General features: G+C 38.5%; 1 protein-coding gene and 1 pseudogene across 2 annotated transcripts in view; both read right to left on the bottom strand.

Moving 5' to 3' along the window:
• LOC147576692 (olfactory receptor 52L1) overlaps window positions 1-24002 on the bottom strand; it is a 455531-nt gene that overhangs the window by 276293 nt on the left and 155236 nt on the right. The window lies entirely within an intron of this gene.
• LOC147576695 (olfactory receptor 56A1-like) lies at window positions 9564-12333 on the bottom strand (annotated as a pseudogene).

Raw genomic sequence — 24002 nt, 5'->3', positions numbered from 1 at the left:
TGAGTTTCTTATAAATTAATAATCCCTCTTCACTGTCAGATTATAGGGATATTGGGAAAGATCATTGGAAGCTTACGTTTGAACCCTTGTTCTACGTTTCTTACGTTTGAACCCTTTTCTGGTTACTTTTCCTTGAAGAAATTTCATTAGCTCTCAGAACAACAATATCCTTACCTGAAATATAGGCATACCAAACTTTCCAAAACAGATTTGTTGCAAGGATAAAAATTACTTTTACTTTTTCATTGAACAAACACTTTTACCCTACTTTGACAAAGCACTACATATTTGAAATATGTACATCAAGGAATGGTTTCTTCCACTTTAGAGAGGGAAACCAAGACTTTACATACAGCCACACCAAGGATAATGCTTGTAACAATAAAAACAAATCTTCAGAGTTCTTAATGTGTCATATTACTCTGAATATTACCTGATTTTTCATTTAATGCTTATAACAACCTAATGAGATACATATTACAAAAGGCAACAACTATAGTTACCAATTCCCAATAAGGAATAAAAAAAATACATGTTTTGGATTTTAATGTGTCCCCCAAAATGATATATTGAAGTCCTAACCCTCAGGTACCTGTGAGTGTGACCTTATACAGGAATAAGATCTTTGTAGATCTAATCAAATTAAGAGCTACCAGTTAACACAAAGACTGATGAACTTTAGTTCAACAACCCCGAGAATACATCCCAAGATCCAGTTTGGAATGTGTGTGGGTGGATAGTCATCAGACCCTATTCTTAGTGGATCCCAGGCCTTGAGTTTTGTCTCCTCAAACCAGAAAATTGCCATTTTTTGCTCCATTTCACAATGATTTCTTCAGGATTTGAAGTCCTCAGAGCAGAAGTAGCTTTAAACCCTGGCTTTCTCTCTCAGTTTTTACCTTCTAGATTTTGACCTTTCCTTAACTTTTCAGTACTTTCAAAAATATTTCTCTATTTTTTAAATTCAAGCAGTTTTGTTTTTTTTTTAGTGACAATTTAACTGGGTAAAAACATGAATATTAACAAGTATTTTATATACATACAAATTGAATAGTATATTATATATCTATACTGTATGTATATTTACACAGCTTTCTGATATCTTTTGTTGCTATTGATAAGTATATGACCGCTCAATTGGTATTCCTTTGTAAGTAATGAATCATCTCTTTTGATCTATTCAGAAGACTTCATCTTTAGGGTTTTGGAATGTTAGCAAATGTGTGCAGATTTTAAAAAAAAATAGATTTGAGAGCCCAGAAATAAACCCATGTTTATATGGTCAATTAATCTACAACAAAAGAAGTAAAAATATACCACAGGGAAAGATAGTATCTTCAATAAATAGGACAACTATTGCAAAAAAAAAAAAAAAAAGTGGACCACTTTCTTACATCATACACAAAACTATAATCAAAATGGTTTAAAGACCTTTTATGTAAAAGCATAAAACTACTACCAAAGAACATAGGCATTAATCTCTTGTACATTAACATCAGCAATATTTTCCTGGATATATATATGCCTACGCCAGGGAAACAAATGTAAAAATAAACAGGGACTACAAATCTTTTGCACATTGAAGGAAACCATCTTTATTTTTTTTTTTTGAGCATTAATTTTTATTTTGACTCAAAATGTATCTAAAATTTAATATGTAGATAATGCTAGGGCTATTTAAGACTTCAAATTCTTTTTTTTAATTTTTTAATTTTTATTTATTTTTAATATGAAATTTATTGTCAAATTGGTTTCCATACAACACCCAGTGTTCATCTCAACAGGTGCCCTCCTTAATGCCCATCACCCACTTTACCTTCCCTCCAACTCCCCATCAACCCTCAGTTTATTCTCAGCTTTTAAGAGTCTCTTATGGTTTGCCTCCTTCCCTCTCTGTAACTTTTTTTCCCCTTCCCTTCCCCCATGGTCTTCTGTTAAGTTTCTCAGGATCCACATAGGAGTGAAAACATATGGTATCTGTCTTTCTCTGTATGACTTATTTCACTTAGCATAACACTCTCCAGTTCCATCCACGTTGCTACAAAAGGCCATATTTCATTCTTTCTCATTGCCAAGTAGTATTCCATTGTATATATAAACCACTTCTTGGGGTGCCTGGGTGGCTCGGTCGGTTAAGCATCCGACTTCGGCTCAGGTTATGATCTCACGGTCCATGAGTTCAAGCCCCGCATCGGGATCTGTGCTGATAGCGCAGAGCCTGGAGCCTGCTTCGGATTCTGTGTCTCCCTCTCTCTCTGCCCCTCCCCCGTTCATGCTCTGTCTCTCTCTGTCCCAAAAATAAATAAAACATTAAAAAAATTTTTTTTAATGGGCAGAGGATCTGCCTAGACAGTTTTTCAAAAAATGCATACAGATAGCCAACAGACACATAAAAAGATGCTCAACGTCACTAATAATCAAGAAAATATAAATCAGAACCACAATGAGATATCACCTCATGCCAATCAGAATGGCTAGTATCAAAAAGACAAGAAATAACAAGTGTCTGGAAGGATAGAGAAAAAAGGAATCCTCATGTTGGTGGGAATGTAAATTGGCACAGCCACTGTACAAAACATTATGCAAGGTGTTAAAAAAATTAAAATAGAAATACCATATAATTTAATAATTCCACTTCTGGGTATTTACCCAAGGAAAACAAAAACACTAAAATTCAAAAAGATTATGGCACCCATATGTTTATTGCAGCATTATTTACAATATCCAAGATATGATAGCAACCTAAATGTGCACTGATAGACAAATAGATAAGGAAGACGTGGTATATATATTATATATACAATAGAATATTACTTAGCCTTTAAAAAGAATGAAATCTTGCAATTTGTGACAATATGGACGGACTTAGTATTATACTAAGTGAAATGAGTCATATAGGGAAAGATAAATACAATATGATTTCATTTATATGTGGAATCTAAAAAAACAAAACAAATGAATGAACAAACAAACAACAATAAAAGAGAAATAGACTCAAATATGGAGAAAAGCTAGTGGCTGCAGGATGGGGAGGGGGATAGGTGAACTATGTAATTCCTTTGGCTGAGAAAAAAAGATGCTGGTACAAAAGGAAAGTGAAGGTGATGACTAACCAAGGCAGTATTTGCCCCACAATAGGAAAAAGACACGTAGAGAAGAGCAATCTTACAGTCTCAGAAAAATGTTCTAGCTGATAGTGGTTGGCTGGACAAACATAGTGTACAGACTTCCTCAGACTCCTCCAAAGGCAGTAGCACGCCTGGAAGTCAAGGAAACTGCTCTCACCCAGCTCTGTGGAAGCACAGCACATGAACCATAAACAGACTTCTTTTGGCTCCATCTACAGACAAATCAATATTTACTTTTTCAGAAGCAAGCACAGGTCTAAGGAAACTCGCAGCCTCTTTCTCAAACAGGACACAGTTCTTAATTCTATTATAAACATCCAAGTAAAGACAATAAATTTAGTAACTTTGTGGAGGAAATCCACCAAAGTCTATCCTTCCCTGGAATATTAACTTATCAGGTCCCCCTCCCCCTGTGTCCTAACAGCAATGTCTCTTGACAGGCCACAAAAACTCTGCATAAACTCAAGGACTGAGCAGAAAATGCCCTGCTCATTTGAGTCCCATGTCAGGCTCCTGATATCATCCTAGTAAACCTCAGGGCAGTTTTCAGGAATATGTTTGGACAATCCAGTCCTGAGGACTGGATCTGGAGGCGTGGGTATTCAAATCCCTGTACCCATCCACTGATCCAGCATATCAAGGTCCCTTTCTTCATTCATACCACTGATATGGGGGTGACTGGAAAACATGCAAGGGACGTCAAAGGTCCTCTTTTCTTCTCTTTATGAGCCTAAAATAAAACCTGATGATCTACTTAACGAGGCTTCTGGTGGAGGCAAACAAACAGCAGACCAGGCTCTAGGGCTGACAATGTCTCAGAGAGACCAGAAGAGCCACAAGATCTCCAGAGGTCTCCTACCACTCTCACCCTTCTCACTACACAGCTTGGAGTTCAGCCGACAATCAATGTATATAAATGACAGAGACAAGGCTAAGTTTACTAGAGTTCTTCCTCCTCTCAGATCCACAGATAAATTTACATTTTCCAGGATCACCTATAGTTAGATGGGGCTATACAACTGAGCCTGGCCAAAAAGATAGCATGTACCTCTTCCAGGTACAACCTTTATAGCCTCCTTGGTGTGCCCCACCTCTGGCCAGTTGCACGTAATCCACTAAAAACATGAAGCCCTAGAAAAGATGGAATCATACAATGGAGGAAGCTAGGTCCCTAAAAGACAGCATGGAAGAGAGCCTCCCTCCACATGCATTGAATGGATGTTGTCAAAAATAAAGTTGTATGTGTTAAACCACTGACACATTGGAATTGTTCATTTCAACAGCTGGCAAGTGATCCTGAGTAATGCTTCAGACAATGAGGAAACTGACATCCAATACTAGAAATATTACACAACAAGGAAAGCTGACATGGCTACTAAATGGTAATTCTAGGGGAAAGGTTGGAACAATTGACAATAATTGTATGTGCTTGCAATTGTTGATCCAATTGACAAGTTATTATGGTAAGTAGATGACCTTAGCAGAAAGTTGGCCAGTCTTCAAGCATATATTACTGTTGATAGAGACAGTCCATAGATGTGGAGTTTTGAAGAACCGTCCTACTGCTTGGAAGGTCAAAGTTTCAGAGAAAGTTTTAGATTGTCTTTAAAAAACAAAGACTCATAGAAACCAGCACTGAGAAGAGAGTAGATTACGTGTACAGTTGTCTTACTCATGTCCAATGGCTTTAGATAGACACCATTACCTACAAAGGAGTGGCATGGAAAAGACAATAAGGAAACAAAAGAAAAATTTTAAATTATGCTTAGGAAAATATGTGGGTGTGATTACTAGTCCATGGAACTGCCCTGATACAAATAGATCAGACACCTGTTTGTTTTTTGAGGATGTTTATTGCCAAAGATACCTGAGCTTGGCTTTTAAAGAAAGTTTTTTTACAAAGAATTAATACAATTATTGATCTTAATATTTTATGAGCTAGAAGCAAACTCCAAAAGCAGTAATGCAAAAGAAGTCACACATTCCAATGCCTGTGTGATATAATGCCATGGAGAACAATGATGAAGACGTAACGCCTCAAAGACAGAACTAGAGGTTGTAGATACAATGGAGAGTTTCACCCAGAGAACATAACCAGTGTCTAGTTAGGGAACTTCCACCACTTCAGTGGGTAAAAATGTTGCAGTGTCTGCCCCCAAAATATTCCAGCATTACCATGAACAAGTTCCTGCTAAATGAATTCCATGCCTCACTTCCAGCTGGGAATCTTAATGACTGGTACCAGTGTCTGCTCCACCATTACATATGTGGTAGGAGGAGGAAAATGGCCTGTGAGGAATCACATCAGGACCTGATGGAGAAGACACTGCTCAAGATCTTGGACTTTGTGTGGCACACAGTGACTGCATGTGAGCTTGGGTGGTCTCCCTTGGGAAGAAGTTAAGTATATATTACATGCAAGAGTCTCTCTACTATCATTTCTCCTAAGAGATGAATATTCATGGGGCGCCTGGGTGGCTCAGTCGGCTGAGCAACTGAGTTCGGCTCAGGTCACGATCTCACAGCTCATGGGTTCAAGCCCCGTATTGGGCTCTGTGCTGACAGCTTAGAGCCTGGAGTCTGCTTCAGATTCTGGGTCTCCCTCTCTTTCTGTCCCTCCCCTGCTCATTCTCTCTCTCTCTGTCTCTCAAAAATAAATAAATGTTTTAAAAATTTTTTAATGAATATTCAGGGGCACCTGGGTGGCTCGGTCGGTTAAGCATCCAACTTCAGCTCAGGTCACAATCTCGTGGTTTTTGAGTTCAAGCCCCACATTGGGCTCTGTGCTGACATCTCACAGCCTGGAGCTGCTTCAGATTCTGTGTCTCCCTCTCTCTCTACCCCTCCCATGCTCACGCTCTGTCTCTGTGTCTCAGAAAAAAAAAAGAATAGATGTTAAAAAAATTTTTTTAAGAGATGAATGTTCAATGATGCAGCCTCTCCTGTAGGCAGTTGGATTTATGTGAGGAATGTGGCCAATGGGATGATAGAAAAAATGATGTAAATCTTTCCAATATTGAGCCCTTAAAACCTCCTACAAGATCTTGAACATTCTCTCTCTTTGCTTGTATGTCAGTCAGATTCAGAAGTACCTGTTGGAGATCCCTGAGAGCTTAATACACGGAGAATCCACAGATGAAAGATGCTTCAGGCCCTAAATGTTGATACAAAGCAAAGCCCCCATATTGGAATGGGTTTAGGTGAGAAGTAAGCTAGTTTTGTATTAAATTACTGTGATATCTTTGTTGTAATAACTAACTTTACTAGCTTTGATTAATTCTATATATGGTGGGTTTTGACGTGCACTGTCTTTGCTATCTGTAATCTGGAGCACAAAAACTTCAGAAAACTACATAGCTGTCCAGGGGAAGTCTAAAAATATATCTTAATCCCTAGACAAAGTGATAAAAAAAATGGATTTAGTTAACAAACATGCCTGATTTCTCTCTTGATTCTGTTAGTTCAATGACCATTAGTATTTTTACCTTTCTGCTCAATTGTAAAATTGGAAATAATGATAATTCCCAAAATTGTAATCATAATTTCTCTAAAAGTAGTTTACCTCTTGGTAACTATCTATGCTAATTACTAACATGTTAACGACACACAAAGCACTCAACTAATTTTTGGTTGAGTAGATGAAGAAAGGAATAAATGTTATTATTATATGCAGTCCTTAGCCAATATTGCTAATGTAACTTCTTATTAAATACTGAAATACATTCTACACTTATCAATACCTGATTCATGTCATTGATTTGATTTTTATTTCGGATGTCACTGAAGAAAAGAAAATCAGAGTATAAATTGTTATATTCCTTTTATTTTTTTAATTAATCATTTAAATCCCCATATGGCTAATAAGCAAGAAGTACAATATCTTCTACTTGAAGCCACTCCCTACCTCTTTCTAAGTGTTGGAGATCCCAGGAATTTTCACAACACAGAGATGTCAGTCCCCTTTCAAACATCAAGTAGAGATGGAGAGCTGAAATCACCATAGTATTGCTATTCCCGCTGGTAGCCACAAGAGAGCAGTGTTGACTTGCAGGCTATGAAGCATTTATTTACTCCTGGCAATAACTTCAGCCTTTGTAGATTCCCTGGCTGCACAGCTTTGATGTCCCACACTGGGCCTCTCAGGTCACATCTCTCATTGTTAACACCCAAAGACTTAGAAAATATCTGAGGAACAGTGTATCAGGAGAGATATGTACTAAGAGGCTCCCAAACTCCACTTTATTATATGCAGAAAATGTAGTTTTGTTCTTTCATTGCTTTGAGCATTGGTCATCTTTTTCCTCGAGGTAATTTAATTCCAGGAGATACACTGCTCTTTCTTGCTATTGGCTCTAGATTTAAATCTTCTCTGGTCCTGAAAATCAGTGTTCAATGGCTTCAGATATTCTTTTCCAAAAGGCTCTGTGTTCTTGCAAATGTGACTAACCCGCAAACCAGGGAGTGTGGTGAGTGGCTATCAGTTGGCTTCCTCCTGTCCCCTTCTCATTAATACACCCTTTCCAGTACAACTGGACCATAGTCAGTCTGTGTTAGCAAAGTTACTCCACAGATTTTTCAGTTAACTTACGAAAGACCTTATTTTTTTCTTCCAATTTATTGAGATATGACATACAGCGCTATATAAGTCTAAGGTATACAGCATAATGGTTTGACTTACATATACGATTAAATAATTACCACAAATTATCTAGTGTCTCACATGGATACAAAAAAAGAGAAGAAAAACATGTTTTTTCCAGGTGATGAGAACTTTTAGAATCTACTCTCTTAACAACTTTCAAATATACCAAACAGCAGTATTAACTATAGTCATCGTGTTATACATTACATATCCCGTACTTATCTATCTTAAAACTGAAAGCTTGTACCTTTAAAATGCCTATTTAAAATGCCTTTAGTTTCTTCTACTTCAGTCTATCCATTCAAGACATGTTCAATAACATTTTTTGCTACAGGAGCCTCATGGCAAAGTTGTGTCTGCCCTTCAAGATCTGGCTCTTTGGGTAATCCTATTCCTCCATCCCCTTTATCTATGAGGACTCAGCCCAAACCTGTCTTAGAGCCATTGTGCCCAGTTCCTTAAGCCACCTGCACTGGGCTTGACAATTCTATGAAAAATTGTGGTCCTCTTAACCTGTCTCTCAAGGACCAGAATTGAGAGCCAACCTCAAGCATATATCTTGTACATTCTTATGTTGAGAAATCTACTACTTAGAACTAAAGATGCATTGTAAACACTATTGATTAACTCTTACCCACTTCAGTAGCATAAGCAAGGGGATATTTCCTAAATCGTTTGATGTACCAGAAGATGTGCTTGTCACTGTGAGTAATGACAACAGGTGTGCTGGCCCCCAATCCCTTACAAATCCTTAACACAAGTTGTAGTTTCTGTAACTGTGTATACCCACTTATAATTATGTTGGCGATTTGCACTGATCTAGAAAAGCCTAGTGAAGGGATTAAGATCTGAATATGACCAACTAACAACGATTCCTCTTTGAGTCCCTTCTGGGTTTGCACCTGGGAAAAGCATAGCAGAGGTAGACAAAGCACTCCTAGAGAGACCAACAGAGTGGGCCAAATGCTGGACAATATCACATGACAATCTTTCCTATTCCTATGAATTATATCCTTTCTGTTAGATTTCTTAAAGAATTTTTATTATCATCCACAGAAGAATCATGCACAGATACTGGTATATTGCAAGTGCTCAAAACATTTGAGCTTTTATTTTCATTGTCATGACTATAACTATTATCAGTATATAAGAACATTGGGATTATTAGTATAATTTTAGGCCACAGTGTTTGAAGTTGGCCCTTCTGTCCTCTGAGGGACAGTAGGAAGGTGGTGCTGTATAAAACTCTTCTAATAGCCATGAGATGGAGGGAGCCTTAAGAGAGAATTCTCTTGTAGAAAATGACAAATACTGAGTCACACCTGTGGCTGGGCTTGAGGAAATGAGAGCCAAGTCTAAGGACATTAAGAGTACCTTCTTGTAGACAAATGGATGTCATTTTCCTTTCCTGCTGTTACTGCATGTAGAAGAGTCCGCCCTGGAGCCCACAGCAGCACTGAGATGCAGTTACTCTGTGGAATCCCCATAATGTGATGCAATCACTCTCTATTCCTGCTGACAGCTAACTCCAAATTCTTTCACAGCTATGAAAGCTTCCCCTGGGGTTGCCTGGGTGGCGCAGTCAGTTAAGCGTCCGACTTCAGCCAGGTCACGATCTCGCGGTCCGTGAGTTCGAGCCCCGCGTCGGGCTCTGGGCTGATGGCTCAGAGCCTGGAGCCTGTTTCCGATTCTGTGTCTCCCTCTCTCTCTGCCCCTCCCCCATTCATGCTCTGTCTCTCTCTGTCCCAAAAATAAATAAATGTTGAAAAAAAAAATTTAAAAAAAAAAAAGCTTCCCCTGTAATATTATGTTATACTGTCATGTCTCTTCGTGTACCTGAACAGGAGAACTTGATTCTGTGTCCAATCCCTGGGAGCCAGTGAACACTGGCAAGTCACAAGCCCTCAGACTCAGAACCAACAAGAGTTGTGTAATCATTAACTCTTGTCTCTCAGCCTCAAACGTACCCATCCAGATCTGCTTTGGGATGCAGATCTTGTGGGATCTGGGACTTGGACACTGGGACTCTTCTGTTAGTTAGACACCTGGCTCCCTGTTAGTTTCCACCCAGAGAGAACAACAGGAAAAGACTGGAAGGCTGAAGCAGGGCAAGGGATACTTGCTTCTTCCTGTCTGTTCTTATCTTGTCAGTATCCCCAAGCATTGGCTCTTCACCTGGCAGTGGAATTGATTCTAGTCTCCAGGGTTGGTTGGTTGGTTGGTTGGATATTGAGTTTCAGTTTTATTTGGGTTTGGGTTTGGTTTGGATTTGGTTTTGGACCTCCCAGGGTCAAATCAGCCTCACTGAGCTCCCTCAGAGGTAGCAGCAGGATAGGGATCCATCCTCAGAGATCTGAGTCCCAGCTCTGAGGGCCCCTCTTCTGAGCTCCTGTGACACTAGTACCAGTTCAAGGCAGCACCTTCCTCAGCGTTGTGAGACACAGCCCCATGGGCCCACTTCCAACCTTCTAGGGCCCAATGACCAAACTCTTCCCAAGTGTAAGGTTCTTCCCACAGGTGCTACTCTCCATTACTTCAGTATCCCCTGTTTTAGTTTCTAGGTTTCCAATATCCATTTAACCATTTGCTTACATTAAATAATCTGAAAATAACCAGTATGACTTTTCTTCTCCTCACCGGACCCACTATTATCCAGAAACCTGACACTTTGCTATGTCTTCTCACTTTCAACTATAGCTCTTGAGCAAAAGTCAACAAATCAAATAAGACTTGATTTTCAATTCACTGGTTGTGTAGCTTAAACATTTAGGGGAAGTGGCCAACCCAACGTCCTGGTCAGTTTCCCCATTTTCTGGGAAATGGCTTCCTTTCTCCCCATCTCTCTCTCCCCCAACTTATCCTCATTTCTAAGACTCCCTGAAGATGGTGATACTGCATAAGATAGAAGAGGAAGTTGGTATTGCTATATGTTATTATGAACGTTCTTCTCCTGTAGGGTTGCAGATGCTTTGTTGGGCAGGATTCTGTCATCTCTGAGAACCCACTAGTTCTCAAGAAAGTAGGTATAGGCGGGAAATAGATATCCAGAAGGACAAACCACAAGCAAAGGAGAGTAAGGTAGAAGTCAGGTATCCAGCATCAATTGCATTTGAAGGGGAATTTCTGTAGAAGGACCCTGGGCTTTGGAGTCTGGATTTTGATCTCTGCCATTTTCCAGATAATGTGGTCTTTAGCAGTTTCCAATCTTAAAAAGCATCATTTTTTTCCTACTATGTAAAAAGGAAGTAATGACACCTGAAGAAATGTTGTGAAGATTAAATTTACTTAAATAAAATTGCCTGGGCTCAACAAGGAATATCAGTTTCTTCCTGTTGCCTACCTTCACCAAAATCAGGTGAAGAGAGTAATGGAAGAAATCTGGGTCAGTTATGAAGTGAGCTTCAGAGTATATAGTAAATACTCACCAAGCTTTTTTCCAATACACTGTCTAGGCAAAATCACTGAGGAGAAGGAAGAAAAGAAATTAGATCTATTTCATATATTCACATCCCTGTCCCCATCAATTTCTTAATTCCTTGTTTTATCTCTTTGATCTGAACCTCATAAACAATAGGGTTCAAGGAAGGGAGTATGAGGTGATGAAGGACATTGAGCAGGATGAGGACGTCCATGGGGACCCTCTTTCTGGCCATGTTTGTCAACACCACAACCAGCAGAATGGTGCTGATGAACAGGATGAGGATGAAATGAGAGTCACATGCATTCGGGTCTTTGACAGCAGCCCCCTCAGCCTTGAACCTAAGCACAGCTCTTAAGATGAAGGTATAGGAGAAGATGAGGATGAAATCTGAGCCTATTAACGTCCAACCAGCCACAAATTGGTAGATGCCATTAAGGGTGAAACTGTCACAGGAGAGCCTGGACACAGACAAGTTGGCACAGATTCAGTTCTCAATGACATTTTCCCACAGTAATGGAGCTGGGAAGAGAGAATAGGAATAGGTACAGTGAGTAGGGCATTTTGTGTGATTATGAAGAAATTAGCCTTGGCCACAAATTGGTCAGTGATTATGGAAGGATATTGTAGTGGGTGGCAGATGGCCATGTAGCGATCATAGGCCATGACCCTGAATGTGCAGGACTCCATGGGGAGGAAGCTGTTCATGATAAACATCTGGAGGAAGCAGGCAGAAAAGCTGATGGACCTGAGGTCAAACAGAAGATGGCCAGGACCTTGGGGATGACAGTCAGGCAGAGCATGATGTCCAGCAGGGAGAGCAAGCTGAGCAGGCAGTACATGGGCTCGTGCAGAGATGCCTCCAGCCAGATAGTGGTCAACAGGGTGGTGTTGGCCCCCATGGCCAGGAGAAAAAGGAGGCTGAGGGGCGGGGACAGCCAGTGCTGCCAACTCTGGTAGTTAGGGAAGCAAATGAGGAGGAACTCAGAGACTGGAGCAGTGGAGTAGTTGCTGGGTGAGGAGGCCATGGAATGAATCTTGAGCTGAGGTTTTTCTGGACTATTTGTATGGGCAGATACAAGAAGCAATTTTTTTTAGTCCACTTCAAAAGTGTGCCTCTTACTCTTTAGGCAGCTAGTGATAAATAGGAGACTCTTCTTGAATAGGCAAATCCCAATCAATATCATAAAGATAGACTGGTGAGACTCAACAAATAAAAGCTATGGTCTACGAAGGAAAAGGAATCAGTGAATAAACTAAGATTTGAAAGGTGAATAGTGATAAGGAATAACCTCACAACATTAAAAATGTGCAACAAATTATGTCAGTATGATACCAGTGTAAGAAAAATAAAATGTTAATAGTATAAAAAAGGCCAAAAGCACACCTAGTTTTTACAATTATCTAGTGTACGATGAGGGTGGCATCAAACCTATGGTGGAGAAAAATATCCTTCAATAGGCGTTTTTGAGATAATTATTGGCATTGATGTGGGAGTAAAACCTTTAATTACCTGCTCACCTACTACCATATCCAATATGATTTTGGATTGATAATTTTGTTGTATCCCCTCCACAAACTCATGGTATACTAGAAGAAAATAGAATGTCAAATTGATTAAGCCAGTCCTTTGCTAAAACCCCAATCTATTTGAATACAACCACTCACCTTTCAGCACCTGTACCTGATCATCCCAAGTGCTCTTAGAATAAGCCTAAAGTAACAGAAATGGCTGCTTTTACTATACAGTTACCAACTTTAAATGAGACCTCAGTGCTTCCTGTCCATCCTAAAAAACTTGCCTGATCAACTTTCCCTTCTTCCAAAACCTTTTTCAAAACTTCTTCATTCTGTTCAAACCTCAAACTCTACTTCTTCTCTTAAAAGATGACATCAACCACTACCTTGCAGAGAAAAAAGGTGTGCAATGAGATTTTTCTTCAACTTCCCAAGACAAAACTTACCAACCTATTTGCACATTCTCCCATCCTTTCCTTGTTTCCCCCCATTGATATAGAATCTGCCCATACTCAATGCATCAAAGCCTTCCACTTCCTACACTGAATCGTAGCCCTTCTAGCCTTGCAATTACACTATCAATTGTTCCCTAATTTGGAGTCATATTTCCTTCTTCAGTGGATCTGCCTTGTCTTTCAAACATTCTCCAGTATCTTTCATTTTTAAAAATAAAAATAAAAAGGCTCTTTATTTCCTTCCAGCTATTTTTCCATCTCCCTCCCTTCACATCCAAATTTCTTCCAAGCACTGCCACAGTCACTGTCTCCAGTTCTCACCTCACATCCATTCTACAGTTCACATCAGCATGGCCTCCTTCTCCATTAGTTCCACAAAATGCCTCTCAAAAAGATCACCTGTTGGGGTGACTGGGTGGCTCAGCTGATTAAGTACCCAACTCTTGCTTTCAGTTCAGGTCATAATCTCACAGCCCTTGAGAGGGAACCTCCTGTTGGGTTCTATGCTGACAGTGGAGAGACTGCTTGGTATTCTCCCTCCCCCTCTCTCCCTGCCCCTCCTCCATGCTCTCTCTTTCTCTCTCTCAATAGATAAATAAACTTTTTAAAAGATCATCTGTCAATTCTAAATCTTGCTAAAGCAATGGACCAGATCCTCTTCCTGACATACTCCATTTGGTTTTGTTTACATCACAATATCCTGGTTTATCTCACACCTCTTGGTGTCTTCATTTTCTCTTACATGTCTTTTTTTATCCACCACTTTGACATCAGTTTTAAGGTTCAGTCCTGAGTTCTCTTTGATTTTCTTCTCTCCTCTGTGCTAATCTCTTCTACCCTGTCTTCCATTTCTTTTTTCCATATGCTCAATTACCATCTCCATGTTGATGATTACTAAATTATATATCTTGCCTACACCTCCTAAATGCCTACTTGATATACCAACTTGAATCTTTCACAGATATCCAAAATTCACCAACTCTAAAATTAATTTACCATTTTTCTTCCAAGCCTGGTTGTCTAGCATCTCTTCTCTCATTGAATAGCATATGTGTATGGGCTATTCCACAACTCATAGGCTAGACACCATCTTGAACATATCCTTCACCTGTACTTCCCATTACAAACCCACCACCAAAACCTGTCAAATATGCCTTTTAATTAGCTCTTGGATCTACATCTCCATCACCACTGTCACCAGCCAAAAAAACAGTATCATTGTCTCGAGTGAAATTTACTGGAATTGCCTCTTAATGCATTCTAGGTTTCATTATAAAACCCTTCTCTACATTGAAATCAGAGAAATATCTTCAAATATAAATATTATCTTGCCACTCATCAGCTTAAAATATGCTATTGGCTTCTCATTGTTAATAGGCAAAAAAACAAAATCCTTAACTTTATTAGATACAAGTTCATGAGAGAAGAAACCATGCCTGTTGATGTTTTTCATCACTATATGTACAGTGTATAGGTAGATTCCTTTATAGGTGCTCATAGTTACTTGAATAAATTATTTAATAAATAAGAAAATGAATGAATGAATGAATGAATGAATGAATATATCATTTGCCTCCTTTCCCATTTTCCAGTCTAATCTGATATCTCTCTCGCTCTCTTCTGGGGCTTCCAGAGCCCCAGCCACACTGTCCTTTTTTTTCAGGTCTTCAAATATAACATGCACTTTCTTCTCCCACTTCTCTTGGAAGACTGTGCATCCCATGTTTCCACACATACATCCCTTTACTTTTTTCCATCCTTAATATCTCAGTTTGAATATTCCATTCTCTGGGAGGTTTCCTCTAATCCTCTCCAGACAAAACCCAGGTCTCCTATTTTATGTTCTCATAGCACTTTGTACCCCCTCAACACAGTTGATGTGTATGTAATAATTTGGTTAAATACTCCTTCCCCCAAGTGAGTTAGACATTTCATGCCATGACAGTAGAGACCATGTTCACCAGTTGGCGCAGTACTTGGCATGAAGTGGTGCCAAATAATATTTGTAGAATAAATTAATTGTTAGTCTTATGAGCAGAGTGATAGAGGGACACAAAATAAAATTTCCTAAATCAGCCTGAGACGAAAAGTTTGGAAGCCTTCACAAAGTTACTAACATCTTAGCTGAGCTTTGATGGATGTGGAAAACTTAGATGTGTACCAAAACTGTGGGCAGTGTATTTAAGGCATATGAAATGGGTTGTGTAAAAGCATGGAAATAAGTTGAGGAATTTCAGGGAGAGAGCCTATGAAATATTTAATTCGACTGGAGCCAAGAGGGTGGGAAGTTGAAAGAAAGAGCAGAAAATGATGTTGGGGCGGGGGGGAGAAAAGCAGATCATGATAGACCTTTTCTATGCTAAGGAATTTAGAATTAATCTTACATATAAAGAGAATATATATATATATTATACACACACACACACACACACACACACATAAAGAGAGTATAAAGAAATATTTTCATTAGTGGAGAGAAGTGACTGGGTATGGACTATAGGAAGTTCACTTTGGATACAATGCTATGGATTATTTGAATAAGTAGAGACAGTAGCAGCAAAAAGAATGGAAGCCACAATATCTCTGATGAGAAGTGTTGTCTGAAGAAAGTTTGAGCACTGAGGATGGGAAGAAGTGGCATATTCCCATGGTAATATAGACAGTTATGAAAGAGACAGTAGGTGAAAAGCCTAGAATTTTCTGACTTGAATAAATAGAATCACCAAGATGTGAAACACAGAATAATTAGCAGGTTTTGTGTGTATGAGTATATATCAATACTGAGGTGTTTACAATTCTATATAGAGAATTATGTTAGACTGTTGGAAATGAGCAGTTTGAACAAATTAGAAGGATCTTATCCTAAGATATAAATTCAAAAAAACATTATCATATAGCTGAAGTAGTCAGAATAGCATAAGGCTGAGATTGAAACCTTGGAAAATGGCAATTGCAAGGGTGAAAAAATAAAAAAGAGCCATAGAAGGAGGGTCTGGAAAAGTATGAAGAAAATCAGAACAATATGATGATCTAAGAAAAATTGGGGAGAAAATTTTAAGTAATGTATGGCCAACATACAGCAGAAGTTCAATAACATGAAAATATGAATAACCATTAAATTTTATGGTGACCTGGACAAGAGTAGTTCATTGGACTGGTGGAACAGAACTCAGAAGCAATGAAATTAATAAGTGAGGAAGTGTAAATAGGGAGGGTTGACTACACAGCTAAGAGCCTCATTTCAAGTTTGTAAGTGAAGAAAAAAGCAAGACAGGAATGAAAGATACTGTAGCATGCTTAATTGTTTAGAGAAAGGTTAAAATTCAGAAAGAAAGAAAACAAGTAGTTTATTGAGAAGGCAATTTTATTACCATTATTATCATTTTTCTCTATAACACTTAACATATAGGTTTTGTACCTATTTGTCTCCTTCTACCCCCTGTGAAGTAACTAAGGATAGACAAGGTACACTTTTGTATTTATACACACCAAATTCCTCTAACACCCCACAGACTCTTAATAAAAATCTATTGAAAAGATTTTTGAATTATTGGGCTTTGGTGTTCTACGTTAATGGAAAATTTCAAGGAGGGAAAATAAAAGGGGAGATTTAGGAGAGTTTCAGTGTGCTAAAGAGGACACTGAGGAATGGAAGGGAGAAGTCCTGATCAATACCACTAATGGTGGTCACTGAGGGGGCAGGGCAAGGCACAAAATGCATGTGGGAATTCAGGGACTTCTTCATGCCACTGTTTACAGGTGTGCCTCAAGAGCCTGCTCCTTGGTTAATGGAAAACCCTGGGCTAGGTATCTGACATAAGAAACCTTTTGCCTTTGCCTTAATACAAACACAAAACAACTCTATTGCTCCTAACATGCTGGTAAGAATTTTCTTGAATTTCCTCGGTCTGATCATTACTAAAGGCCTTTGAGAAGAAGCATAAACAGGTGTGAATATTATGTCAAACAATGCTAGAAGAGGACAAAGTACTAAGAAGGGCACTCAATAGGGATGAGAAAATAGGATATAGAGAGGATAAGAGTCAAGGAGGAGAGGAAAGACTGGTAGAGGGCGACAGACTTTGTATGGATAGGTTGGTAATGATCAGACTATCGAGATCCGATTCAGTCTGTCCTATCCCCTCTTGGCCCTGGAACTTACAGAAGTTATAAAGGATGAGTCCTTTGTGATATATCAGCTGTATTGGTAAAAGTGCTGGAATTTTGCTGAATAAATCTGAAGAGTTTTATGAGTTCCTATTCCACTCCTACCCTCTCTTTTTTGGACCCAGCTGGGAAAAGATGGCTTGGGAAGCAGAGACTTAGGGGATGAAGAGCTGAGTCCTTTGGGACCTGTCTTATGGTACTCCTGCAGGTACGGAGTTGGGATGTGAAGAATGGAGTGGTTTGAAATTAAGGTAAGAACTTGCCCAGAGGCCAATGATCTGGTGCACAAACCTGACATGCAAACATGGTCAAAAACTGTAGGAAAAGAGGCTATAGAACAACCCCTTTTATTATAATTCTAAAGTTTTGAATGACATTTCTGAGTGACCTAAACTGTTTAAGTTCTTTTTTATTTTTTTAATGTTTATTTATATTTGAGAGAGAGAGAGAGAGAGGAAGGGAGGGGCAGAGAGAGACAGAGACAGAATCCGAAGCAGACTCTAGGCTCTGAGCTGCCAGCACAGAGCCCAATGAGGGGCTCAAGCTCATGAGCTGTGAGATCATGACCTGAGCCAAAGTCGGGCACTCAACCAACTGAGCCACCCAGGCAATCCATAAACTATTTAAGTTCTTTTATATTTTTTCTCATTTAATCATCTCCCTTAGATATGAATGAGCAACTCTGAAGTAGGAACTATTATCCCCACTGGGTAGGGGATAAATGGAAAGATGAAGCCTTGCCCAAACTCACTGCAGTTAGCCTACATTCAGAGCCACATCAATCTGATTCCAATATCTGTGTTCTAAATGACTCTTATCTACTGTCTCCACTATACTGATGAATATGACCATAGGTATTAATATCCTAAACAAAATCCTAGCAAGTTGAGTTTAGTAAACTTAACATTTTTTTAACTGACAACTATATTTATCTTTTGAAGAATGCAAGGAGAGTTCAATATAAGGAAATCTGGTCAACCTAATGCATCAAGATTCTGGATAAGATCATGGGGATAAAACCATTCAAGATTTGAACCCTAGCTCTGGCATTTGCTATTTGTGTGACCCATTCATTAAACAACTACTAACTACCACCTATGCTCCACAAACTGTATTAGGCACTGTATACAATGGTGAATAAGGCAAACATGGTTCCAGTCCTCACCAAGAGTTCATTCTAATTATGTGCTTGTTAAAAGAAAACAGGCAACTTTAAATGTACTTATTTGAATAATTTCTAAGATATATTGTTAAGTAAGGAAGAGGCAAAAACTTCAGAGAATGAACTTTGTGTACAAAATAATTCTAATGCTATACAAAGAATACATGTAAATAAATGTATAATATATACATACTTTATTATATATATTCTTATATATAATATATATATTCTTATATATAATATATATATCCTTATATATAATATATATATTCTTATATATATGTATTCTTATATTATATATATATATATATATATATATATATATATATATATATATGTGTGTGTGTGTGTGTGTATATAATATTCAAATTACCTCTGGAAGGATAAACAAGAATCTTGTAAGAACAGTTGCTTCTGGGAAAGAAAATTGTGTGCTTGGCAGACAAGAATAGAATGGTATCTCAGAGATTGCTCATTGTTTACCCAATGCCCCCATTCTTCCTTAGTATCAAAAAACATAATTTTATTTGGGTACCCATCTATACTGCTAAAATACTCTACCTCTCAGATTCTCAGATTCTGAATGTTAGTAGATGTCCTTTGGTGGGGTTTCCAAGAAGACTCTTTAATGTGAACTCAGCTGAGAAACAAAGGTCATTAGCCCTCACTCCTTTCCCATGGAACAGGCACAGGATTGACACCTGAATTTCCAGCTTAAACCATCAGCAACTATTTTTTTTAATGTTTACTTACTTTTGAGAGAGAGAGAGACAGAGTGACTGTGTGTGTGAGCTGGGGAAGGGGCAGAGAGAGGGAGACACAGAATCCAAAGCAGGCTTCAGGCTCTGCACTGTCAGCACAGAGCCCAATGCAGGGCTCGAACTCACAAACCGCAAAATCATGACCTGAGCTGAAGTCGGATGCTTAACGGACTGAGCCACCCAGGTACCCCAAACCATCAGCAATTTTGAGGATGAAAGTCAGATTCTAAGTATGATAAAGAAGAGAGAAACTGGTGAAGCTGTGGTTTCAGCCTTGGATGTCTATCTCTGAAACTCTTCTACATGAAAGGAAAAAAAATCGTAATTTGGTGGTCACTATTATTTGGAGCTTGTACTATATGCGGTCAGAAATATACTAACTGAAATGGAGAATGAATTTCTTTTACTGAATATTCTTTTTAAGGTTTAAAAGTTTGAATCACATACAAACACTATTTTTAATTAAATATTTTTAAAAGTCTTTCCTTTTGACCATACAGATAAAAGTATAAAACAAAGAAATGCCAAAAGTTTTGGTAATTATGCAAAATAAAGTATACAAAATCCTATCATGTACCATCATAGAGCATTACCATGGTAGCATTAGTTTAGGTAATGCAAATCAAAAAAGTCTTAGCAAAAAGAGGTATGAATAAGAAGGAAAACAGGGTAGAAGCAGAAAAGTCAGGCAGAAGACCATTACCTGGTCCAGGTAAGACATGGTAGTAGCATGGACCATATTGGTAGCAGAGGAAATGACCTTGAATAAACAAATTTTGGAAGAAGAGTCAAGTCAATATACTTATGATGAATTAGAACTGAAGTATTTAATGTAGAAATCAAATATAAATCTTAGAATTCTGTCCTGGACAACTTGGTGAATATGGGCTCATTTACTGTAATGATATCACACATTTAAGATTTCTTGGTATTGAAATTACATCTGACGTTTCTAATAATAAATTTAATGTGAAATCTGTAAGTTCATTTCAGGGATTTTTTTCCTAGCAAATTTCAGTCTTTCACAGAGGAAACAGATATTTAAACAGAATTTAGTTTTTTTTTAAACAACTTCAATGGAAGGAGCAAACAAAGGAGGTTATATTATTTCCAAAAGTGTAATTAAATGATGGGCTATAGAATCTAAGCTAGACAAAAAATAAAGTCAGGACAAGAAAGGGATGAAAGATAGCATGAAGGGGATTCAACCAATGGATTGTGACTCTTGATGTCCAACAATTGTGACTGTCCTAGGGAGAGTCGAAAATTTGAGCCCAAAGGTAGAAGGTGATAGTCAGAAGGTAGATGCTTCAAATCTGTATTTTAGAGGTGGATCAACCACAAAAATGAGATGTCAAAATTGAAGGTTTAAACAAAAAAGGGTTAAGTTTTGAGTACAGGCTGAGGTAAGTCCTCAAATATTTCATTTTCCCAGCAATGAAAATCCATTGAAAAATAAATATATATAAAGTAATTGATAATCACAGAAGGAGATACATATGGTATAGTTACTTAAATAAAGGATACATCTGAGAGGAATTTAGGAAAGGCTTAGACTTCAAGCAAAGAATATGTTCAAGAGAGAAATAATTTGAGATGTGAATATTTAGCCCATATGATCTCCCACTGATTTTAGACAAACAATTTAGTTAGGTAATAAATATTTAATTTCCCTATTGCCTCATCTGATCTACCTATAAACATAATTCACCTGGAAGCTACCTTACATTAGAAAATGGGCAGAAACTTATTCTCCTAGTGCCCTTTATAAATTTGTTTGGGATTGGTGTAATTGTAGCAGTCTGGAGCTTCCTGTGGGTTTATATTGCACAGGAGGATTGGGTCCATCTGAAATAGATACAATGAGAACAAAGGGCTAACCACTCAGCTGGCAAGCAGGGTGTGAGCTGTTTCTGATGGGAATCCAATAACATCGATCTATTCACTTGTGCTGGGAAGTATGCACCTGGAACACAATAGGGCCATGCAAAGATAGCACCGGAACAAACTGATGGCCAAAATTTAAATTCAAAAGGGATGCTACAATCAAGCCAATGAAAAGTGAAAGAACTGCTTTGTACTTCCCAGTCCTCCCACCTTTATGTTTTACTGGTTCTCCACAAGTTCCTAACTGGTGACCTTTAAATGTGTCCCTGAATTCACTGACTTCTTACATTTCTTTTCTACTGACATAAACTGACAGTTTTTCTCCTCAATCTGATACTCATCCTTTGAATTCTCACTCTGAACAATATAGCCCACCAATGGCAGTTTTTAATTTTTCCTCTGATTATGAAATAATATACTGACATTATAGCATTCAAATTGTGTAATACTGTCTACCATTTAATGTCCAGCAAAATGTCACCCATTAGAAATAACTGGTATTTACAATCTATTGGGTATATTTCATCTGTGTTTCTATGTGTATATTAAGATCATATACATGTAAATGATATTATCCCATATCAATTTAACTCACATACATGAGCCTGTTATAAACTCTGTGTTATATCCCATGCTTTCGTCCTAGGCACAATCATTTGATATACAATGAGTTTGTAGTGTGGTTTATTATCTGGTAAAGTGTGACAAATCTTTTTAAAAACTCTCTTCCATTTGGTGAAATTTTAACTTGCATATATATTTTATATTTCAGAATAACTGTACCAAACATCCTCTGAAAATCTTTGCTGGAATGTTTCTTGAAATTGCATTGACCCTATAAGTTAATTTGAAAACAAGCATCTTTTGTTTTTAACTTTATTTATTTATTTTGAGAGAAAGAGAGAGCTTGAGCAAGCAGGGGAGGGGCAGAGAAAGGGAGAGAGAGAGAATACAAAGTAGGCTCTGCACTGTCAGTGCGGAACCTGATACGGGGCTCGAACCCACGAATCATGAGATCATGACCTGAGCCGAAGCCAAGAGTCAGACACTTAACTGACTGAGCCATGCTGACACCCCTGAAAACAGACATCTTTAAAATGTTCATGTGTCTTTCATTTACATGGTTTATCTCAACACTTAATCAGGTCTTCACTGTAATGCTTTAAGCATAATTTTATTTTTTTTTCTTTTTTTTTAAATTTTTTTTTTCAACATTTATTTATTTTTGGGACAGAGAGAGACAGAGCATGAACGGGGGAGGGGCAGAGAGAGAGGGAGACACAGAATCGGAAACAGGCTCCAGGCTCTGAGCCATCAGCCCAGAGCCCAACGCGGGGCTCGAACTCACGGACTGCAAGATCATGACCTGGCTGAAGTCGGACGCTTAACCGACTGCGCCACCCAGGCGCCCCTAAGCATAATTTTAAAATAGCATTCTTGTGTATTTAAAGATGCCAATTTCTATAAGTTAATAAGTTTTCTATTACATAAATGGCAGATAATGTCTATTATTTATAGATTATTTTTGTTGGTATAAAGACAACTATTGATTTTTTTACAGTTTATTATATCTAAACATCTTATTGAACATATAATTACTTCTAAAACTCTATTAAGTTTACTGATTATATCACATAAAAATAATTATAGTTGAACCATTTTTACTCTGATCCTTAAAACGCTTCTTTCTTCCTTGACTTACTGTGTTGGTCAGGATGTTCTCTTTCACACTGAACAGTAACAGTGATGAGGGCAGGGCATTCAGCTGTGTTCTTCTAGGGGCACTGCCTTTGCCAATGGGAGTTGTCTTCTCCAAGGTTTTGCTCTCCCCCTGGGGAAACCCCCATCCAAAGATGAGTTGATGACAGAATAAAAGGGTCTGGCACACAAGTCTCAATATAGAAACTCTGAAAATCTATCCAGAGATCCCTATGTAATTATATGAGTCTTGTTCTTGTTTTTTGTTTCCTTAAATATTTTTTAATAGTTTCCACACATGCATGTTAGAGAGCCCTCTGTAGATCTTTGGAATTCTCTTTCTATGCAGTTCTCTCTGCCCTAATACTCTACCCTGTGAACTCTAGATACTTTGGCCTTCCCTGATTCCCATGTCCTTTTCCTGAATACAGAAAGACTACCAGACTACACCTAAGTTCACCCTTCCTTCAAAATGGCTTAGAATCTCTCTCCAATAAGCTGTAACAATCTTTGTCCAATAAACAGGACATTTGTTTCCTATCTCTCAGGGATCATTGTCTTCCATTTCTTCAGGTCCAGTGTCTTCAGAACCATTATTTCATATACTTTGTCCAATGTTTTGTTGTTGCTTTGGTGAGAGGATAAATCTACTCCTTGTTGTTCATTTCAACAAGCTAAAGTTCCTCTCAAGTATGTAAAGTCATGTTGGCCAATCAGATGAAAGCACCATCTAACTTCTGACCCTTCCCTGGGCTCAGGGTTGGATGTGTGACTACATAAGCCCCATACCCTCACCACAAATCAGAAGAGATCTGTTTTATAACTGAAGCCTTAGTATCTTAGGAGACTATGCACCACAATATGCAGACTATGCAGCCCTGGCTGCAGTCTCAGGGCACCGGCAACAGCAGGATGCAGCAGGAATTCCTGGGTGCAGCCGACATTAGGCCATTGCTCATTCGGCCATTGCTCAGAGAGACCCTCCCGCAGAGGGGTGGAGCGGGTCAAAGCTGCAGTCCTTCGGAAGTAAGGGGCCAGGGAAAACAGCCGCATCTGAGACAAAACTTGGGAGAGAGGTACTGACTGGTGACTGGTCACGGAGAGTGGAAAATGCACCTCTGGGGGAACCTGAGGTCATAGTGATTTAGGGACTACAAAATTCACCT

Source organism: Puma concolor, chromosome D1 (assembly GCF_028749965.1).
Source record: "Puma concolor isolate L17-30 chromosome D1, mPumCon1.1.hap2, whole genome shotgun sequence".
Classification (NCBI taxonomy): domain Eukaryota; kingdom Metazoa; phylum Chordata; class Mammalia; order Carnivora; family Felidae; genus Puma; species Puma concolor.
Note: the sequence above shows the minus strand (reverse complement) of the source record. Positions and strands in the feature narration are given on the sequence as shown.